The sequence below is a fragment of the Helianthus annuus genome, chromosome 17 (genome assembly GCF_002127325.2).
Source record: "Helianthus annuus cultivar XRQ/B chromosome 17, HanXRQr2.0-SUNRISE, whole genome shotgun sequence".
Taxonomy (NCBI): Eukaryota; Viridiplantae; Streptophyta; class Magnoliopsida; order Asterales; family Asteraceae; genus Helianthus; species Helianthus annuus.
Genome location: NC_035449.2, coordinates 72351019 through 72358198, shown reverse-complemented (window position 1 = coordinate 72358198; position 7180 = coordinate 72351019). Strand labels below are relative to the sequence as shown.

The 7180-nt window shown below is 36.5% G+C and overlaps 1 long non-coding RNA gene across 12 annotated transcripts; it reads right to left on the bottom strand.

Moving 5' to 3' along the window:
• Positions 1-1972: 1972 nt before the first annotated feature.
• LOC110891480 lies at positions 1973-7180 on the bottom strand. 12 transcript variants are annotated; one of them, XR_002565364.2, is made up of 8 exons: positions 6800-7180; positions 6453-6537; positions 5813-6362; positions 5638-5715; positions 5373-5427; positions 5113-5230; positions 3950-4362; positions 1975-2198 (listed from the first exon to the last, which is right to left on the bottom strand). It is a non-coding gene; the product is annotated as an uncharacterized LOC110891480 (long non-coding RNA). The 12 variants fall into 12 exon arrangements; XR_002565366.2 differs by having other exon boundaries at positions 5813-6342; XR_002565367.2 differs by having other exon boundaries at positions 6461-6537.

Below are 7180 nucleotides of genomic sequence, written 5' to 3'. Positions count from 1 at the left end.
TTGTTACAAAAAAACAACATGCTATTTCATCAAAACTATCACATGCGAAATTGGTACAAAAAACATGCGAATTCATCAAAAATTATCACATGCGAAATTGTTATAAAAAAAACAACATGCTATTTCATCAAAATTACCACATGCGAAAATGTTATAAAAAAAACAACATGCGATTTTACTATGCGGGAAGATGATCTGACGGCTGAGATTGTAGCGTACGTAATCTACGATAAGGCTATTTGTACAGTACTCTTTACCTATATATATATATATATATATGTGTAAAATTGAAGGGGTATAACTCCACTACATACTCAAGTTATATAACTCAACATAACCGTCATTTCTTACACATTTGTCACACATCATATTTCCTCGCATCTATGGGGATTACAGGACTTGACCACTACACATGGTCTAAAGTTATCAAATCAAATCAAATCAAATGTAGAAGACATTCAATAAATAACTTTTTTTTAACGGAAAATTTGAATCACTGACGGACCACTGAAGTATTATCGTGCTACAAGCAGAACCGTCCGATCATATCCATCTCCACTAGACAATGCCTATACACAAATTCAGAAGAAAACCCGATAAATATGGGAAAACTCCCTTACGGAAATCTAAATCATGATCTATTGCTTATAAAACCTTATCTCACCCTCAAGATGTCACTAGTCTATAAAGTCACGAGGAGGGTAATGTTCCATTCGTCTTATTTCAAGAACTTACATGTAGAGAAAAATTAAAGGGGAGGGTACTCTTCCATTCGTCTTATTTCAAGAACTTTACTAGAATCAATGTTATAAACTACTTGTCGTTAATATTATTAGTATTTAAAAATATATATATATATGATATACTAAGAAAATAAAATATTTAAAAATATATATGATGTACTAAGAAAATAAAATATAAAATAGTTGTCCAACACATTGTGATAAGTAAAGAAAATGAATAAATATGATTTAAGAAAACAAACATCTCATGAGAGAAAATATTTCTCGTTAAAAACACAACTTATAAATATGTTTTGCTCATTCAGTCAAATAATATAACAAAATTTATATTTTTAACCTGACTGGCTGACTGACATTTGTGTCATGGTACGAAAATGAAAGCAAAAACTAACCATGTCCAAGAACAAACTTGCAAAAGAGCATTAAGTCACATACATGTTCCTTTAGAATAATCTCTATGTATGCTTAATGCTCTTGTACACTATCTCTTGTAGTTTCTAAATTACTGTTGTTACAATTGCAAGATGTGATTTAGTATATAAGGGTGGAGGGTATAGGCTTGGTAAACCTATTCGGTGAATGGAGTTCACCGATCGGTGACTGCCCCGCCTTGTTTGACTCACCGCAAGTTTGAATGATTTCGGTGTATATTCACCGATGTGGGAAGAGGAGGGAGAGAGGTTTAATGGTGGGTCCCAACCCCTTTCAACCAATCACAATTTTTTATTTTTTAACATACTCAAACACCCTAGGGTGATTGATACCCCCTGATTGAGTGCAAAATAGGGAGTGAAATGGGGAGTTGACATGGCATAATATTATTGGGTAGGATTTCACTTAAACACCCTAGAGTGATTGACTATACCCTCCACCCTAATATAATAAAATATCGTTTTGCCTGTAATAAAAATTATTGTTGGGTGATAAGAAAATATTAAAAAAAATTAAAATAAGACATTTATATTGAAAAACCGTTTTTTAAGTTACTAGTGGGGATGCCCGCGCGTTGCGGCGGGTGTCCCGACTGATATCAGATTCATTTATGACGTCTATTACGAACCACAACCCATTCCAGATTTCTAACATTTTATTCCATTCAATTAAAAATAGACGAAGAACGTATAAGGTCACAAGCATGCAAAGAAAATCTACAAGCTCAATATAAAGAGTTAGATTTATTAAACCGTAACAAATTTTCATCAAAACATCGAAAGTAGGTTTTTTTACAACGTTATTGTCATAAATGATATTAGGGAGCATAAATTTGTACATGTCCATATACTTCGATCCAATCCCGTTCTCAAATAATATACTTCAATGATATACGTCCATTTATCTCTACCATGAAACTCAGATAAAACTTGGTAAGATACAAATTTTGAACCCTCTCTTCCTTCGTCTAAAGCAAATGATGAAAACTTTTATCAAAAAGGACATTAAGCCTTGGCCAATCAGCTGAACTAACAATAAACAAAAATAATAATTAACCACTATATATATATACAAAATTAACTTAGAGGCATCCATGATGGAGAGTGCAAAACATGAGAATTAAGGGTGTTAAAATACGTGTCTTATTGTGTTTTAAGCGATTACATGTCTTGAATGTGATAACTACGAGCTTTGGTGGTTTTACAGGTTAACTGTCTAAATCGGCGAAGTTAGAGAGTTTAGTGATGAAACAGGACAAGCACGGATGATTATTAAAGAGATATCATGTTACACGGTACTTGACTCGGGTCGAAAGGTAGTTTGGATGCACAAAGAACACAAGATATATGAGAGAATAAAGTCTAGGGGCTTGTGAGTAATTAAATGAAAGTTGAAATCAAGTCTTTAGTAGAGTCACAACAAATAAACGTAGCCTACGGTATACCTTACGTAACCTACAGTTTGGAATGGAACATTGGACAGAAAGTGGAAACCGTAACTTACGATTTTAACCGTAAGCTACGGTTGAAAGGATAAAGGGCCGCATGAGTGTATTGTTTTGGATGGTTGGAGGGAATTAAAAAATAACAGTATACACGAACATGTAGCAGACATGAGGGGATTTGGTTTTGAGAAGTTTCACATCATCAATAAATATCATCATTCATCATTAGAAGTGACATGAGGAGGGTTTGGTTTCTTTGAAAATAGTCAACAACATCATCTCATGCGTGCAAACTTTGAGGTATTTTGGAGGCTGCACATGCACGGCAAAGGAGAGAGAACATCAACATACATCATCATTCTCACTTTGAAGGCAGCCGTTATATATATATTCATTCATGAACTTTGAGGCAACTATTGTAGGATTTCTTTTGGGCCGATAGCATGCACATGGGCCGACAATTAGGGTCTTGACTTTGATTAAAGAAAATAATCATCAATATGGTTGGGCCGATACACACGAATTTGGGGAGCATATTATAGAGCTCAATTGATCACATCAACGGAACATCATCTCGACGGCAGCACACGGGCACGAAGATAGAGACGCCTAGGAAGATCATCCCACCAACATGAGCGGCTAGTCGTTTTATGGTTTCCTCCGGATGGAGGGTTTTGTAACTTGGATAATTTTATGTGTTTGTGACAATCGTCTAACTCGGTGATCTAAGCATTCGATGCTTTTCACCTTTGATTTGATTTATTGGTTGTAAACAATTGCATTTATTTAAACCTTAATTTCTAAGCATTCAGTTCCCGAGAGTTCTAGTAATTGGGATATATTTGACATGGGGTTAGGGTTTGTAATTGTAATTGATAATCATTCGATAACCTCCCGTTATGTATTGACCGAAGTACTTAGTCGTTGGTTATCACAATTGGTTAATTAGATTCAACACTTATGTCTATGTAAGTGTTTCGATTAAACACATAACTGAATCTAGCTGCAAAACCTGAAATCTGGAGGAACCATTGTTTCTCTATTGATTTAAACTTCACTTTTTAGTTCGTAAATTTAGATAATCAATCAACTCACAACGAAGCTTTATTTTTTTCTTCTTAGTTAATCAACACTTAACCTTATAACGCTTTCCACAATCCTCCTCTGGTTCGATATCCGACTTTATCCTATCTACGTAGTTTATTTCGGTTTTTGCATGTCCTTAACGACAGACATCAATCCATAAGGCAACATATGTATATACCACAATATGCAACGGTAATGTACTTCTGTTATGTTAGAAAGGAACGGAGAAAAATGGTAATATTACCTTTTTCAAAAGAATGAATTGTTCTTTAAATCTGGCCGAACTCACATAGTGGCCGACATGGTTTGCCCTAATGTAAGCATCTCAAGAACGCTCAACTGGACCAGTAATGTTACCGTCGACAGTTTTTTACTTAAGTCTGACATTATCCATTGTATGAAACCGTTATGTTACCGTAAACCAGTAATGTTACCGTAAAATCTGAACGAACTCACCTAAGTAGTCGCGATTCTCAAACCCAACATCACATCTGACGAAGATGAACCGTCTCCCTTAATTGGCGTATGAGGCCCACGCACGATGCATTTGGCTTTTGCACCGTATTCCAATGTCGATATTGTCTTATGCATTTCCTTTGGATCCGGGCTTGCACATAATATCATAAGAATCTTTGACTTGTTATCTTCGAACGAATCCTGTTGACAAATAGCATTTAGTCACCCATCTAGCATACTCATACATAATACAGAGAGATGGCATGAATAACATGCTGGGATTTTTTTTAAAGCAAGCTTGGGTCGAGTTGAACCCCCCAATTTGAGGGACCAGTTACAAAAATTCTCATATTGTATGTGGAGGGTTCTTAAATCCTAATTATGGCATGAATAATATGCTGGGATTTTTTTTAAAGCAAGTTTGTTTGTGAGTGCACAAATGAAAGCAAACTTTGCACACTAATCAGAAACAAATTTCACATCTTTTGTTATAAGTTGTCTTTAAGCAATTCCAGATGGCCTTTTTGTGAGCTGAGAATTTAAAAAGTATATGTACATGTAAATGGTTTGATGTAGGTTAAATAAGAAATTTCCCAACCTCTTAAATCTTTTTATTTTATGATATATTAGTTTGCTATTGTATATTTGTATTACTGTTTAAAATGGTCAAAGAAGTCAATAAAAAGACACAAAAGTGTTTGCGGGTCAACCCAACCCAACCTGACCCAGTCCATTTTGGTTCACTAAAAAATAACAAACGGGTCAAACTATAACCGGAGATTCTGGTAAGGCCGATTTAAACAGGCCAGAACAGGATGAGTTGAGCTTAAACAACCTTTTTTCCATACTGCACATCAATAGGTTTACATCTTGTTTATTAAGTGAGTTTTGAGTGTGTGTTTTGTGAGGCCCCAACAAACGAACAACTGTTATAAAACTAAAAGGGCTTACTTGCATAAAAAAGGCTTCTCTCACTGCATCTGTAGCATAATTTTGAGAATTATGGCAACTCACTCATTGGCTCGCTAAAGTTAAGTACGCAATTTGGCTCTCCTCATCTGACTTGAAACTATAAACATCACACTTTAGATAAAGAAGTTGATGAAAGCTAAAAATATCACAATAAAATGATTCAGTATATTAAAATTAAATCAAAGAAGCATCAATAACTACTTGGAGAAATCTTCTAGATGTCAAATCTGAGAACTTACTCATATTTTCTTTAGAGAAATCGCAATACAAATAGAGCTCCATCACTTGCTGGTCCTGTGTGAACACATAACGAGCTTGTTTTTAGGTTTGCACTCGAGCTCGTTTAAGCTCGGCTCGTTTCAAGCTTGTTTTCGAGCCAAGTTTGAGTAGCTCGGCGCATTTACACCCATACTTAAACAATAAGATAAATAAGTCCCAAAAAAGCCTAGAATATATTCAAATTCACAAATAATTATAAAAAATAGGGTGGACAAGGGTGTATACCTCTATTAAGGGAAGGGTGTATACCATTAGAAGACTGAAGATCACATATTACCCTGATAAAGATCAAGTAGACATTGACTGTGTACATCATAATATCACAGGTTATACAACTTAAGCTGGAAAAGTAAAAGAAGTATTGACATATGATATATGAAAATATAAACAACAGCAATACCTTCCGATCGGGTGGGTGGTGCCTTTTTCCATAGCAGCAGCAACAGCAAGAGCTTCTTTCTCACACGTCGTAACGCAACAAAAAGCAGTAGCTTCATGTCCGTGTATGGGCTCAATCGCTTTGCACATAAACTCCCCTGTCCTCAATGTCCTAGTCTTATCAAATGCAACGGTGTGACAGGAAAGAGTAAAAGATGTTGCCAGTAGGATCATCAAGAATGAAAGTAAAAGATGATTGGTCGGATGCCGTAAACCTTCTGCTTACCCAGTTTATCACCGAGCCACCCGAAGAACAATTGGTCAGATAGGGTTCCAACAAGAGCGACACCATTTACAGCCGCAGACACGTTCGGATGTAAGCTTTCCGGCTTCGGAGAGCCTGGCTGGTGTTAGTCAATTGTTAAAACAAAATGAATATTATGATCTAGCCAAGAAATTGGCAGATGTACGTAAATCTGCTGGTGATGGTATCGCGTTTTCACCAGTCCTAGCAACACTAAACGACACTCTGGTCTGGTGCCATGCTCCAATCTGCATTTTAATCCGAGTGACTGAGAAAACAAGCACATATCTATCAATTCAAATCAAACCAAACAAATACCAAACCAACTATATGTAACGTTAATTAGCAAGAAACATACATCACAACCTCACCCATGGAAGCCTAGCCAGTGACTGAAGATCTAGCGATTTCAACATTCCGATTTCAGTTTCAAGACCTAGAACCTGCGATTGAAAAGGAACTTGTTTCAATTTCAAACATATAAAACGATGAACCGATATATGCAATTCAAGGTGTTGATGAGCAACAAACTTGTTGAAATCTAAAAAGATGAAAATAAGTAACCAGCATCCTTGCTACAATAGACATAATCGATCAAAAATCTTTAACAAATAGAGAGGAACAAACCCCTTAAACCAGGCACACACTAGAGAAAGTAGAAGAGACGGAGACCAAAAAAATCAAACGGCAAAAAACAAGTCGAACCTGTTTGACGGATTCAGCGATCTTTGGACCGATGCCGTCGCAGGGAAAGAGAATGGCGCGAATCAGATCGGAAGAGGTGGAGGAAAAGCTCCGATCAACGGCTGAGAAAAGCGCGACGACAGGGGTTGTGGCGCGGGTACGGAGGAGGCGTTTGGCGATATGCAGAGCCATCGGAATCAGAAAAAGTGGCCGGATAGATGATGGATGGTTTCACGGCCGATGAAGGTAGGATTTCTGTCTTATGGTTTTCTTTCATAATGGCCGATGAGGAACCAGAACATGAATCATTAGAAACGGAAGCATTCAATATGTAGGCTGAAATCCCCTTATTACCCCTATGGTGTCTTAAAATTTTGGGTGAAACCCCTCTAAAATGGCTTA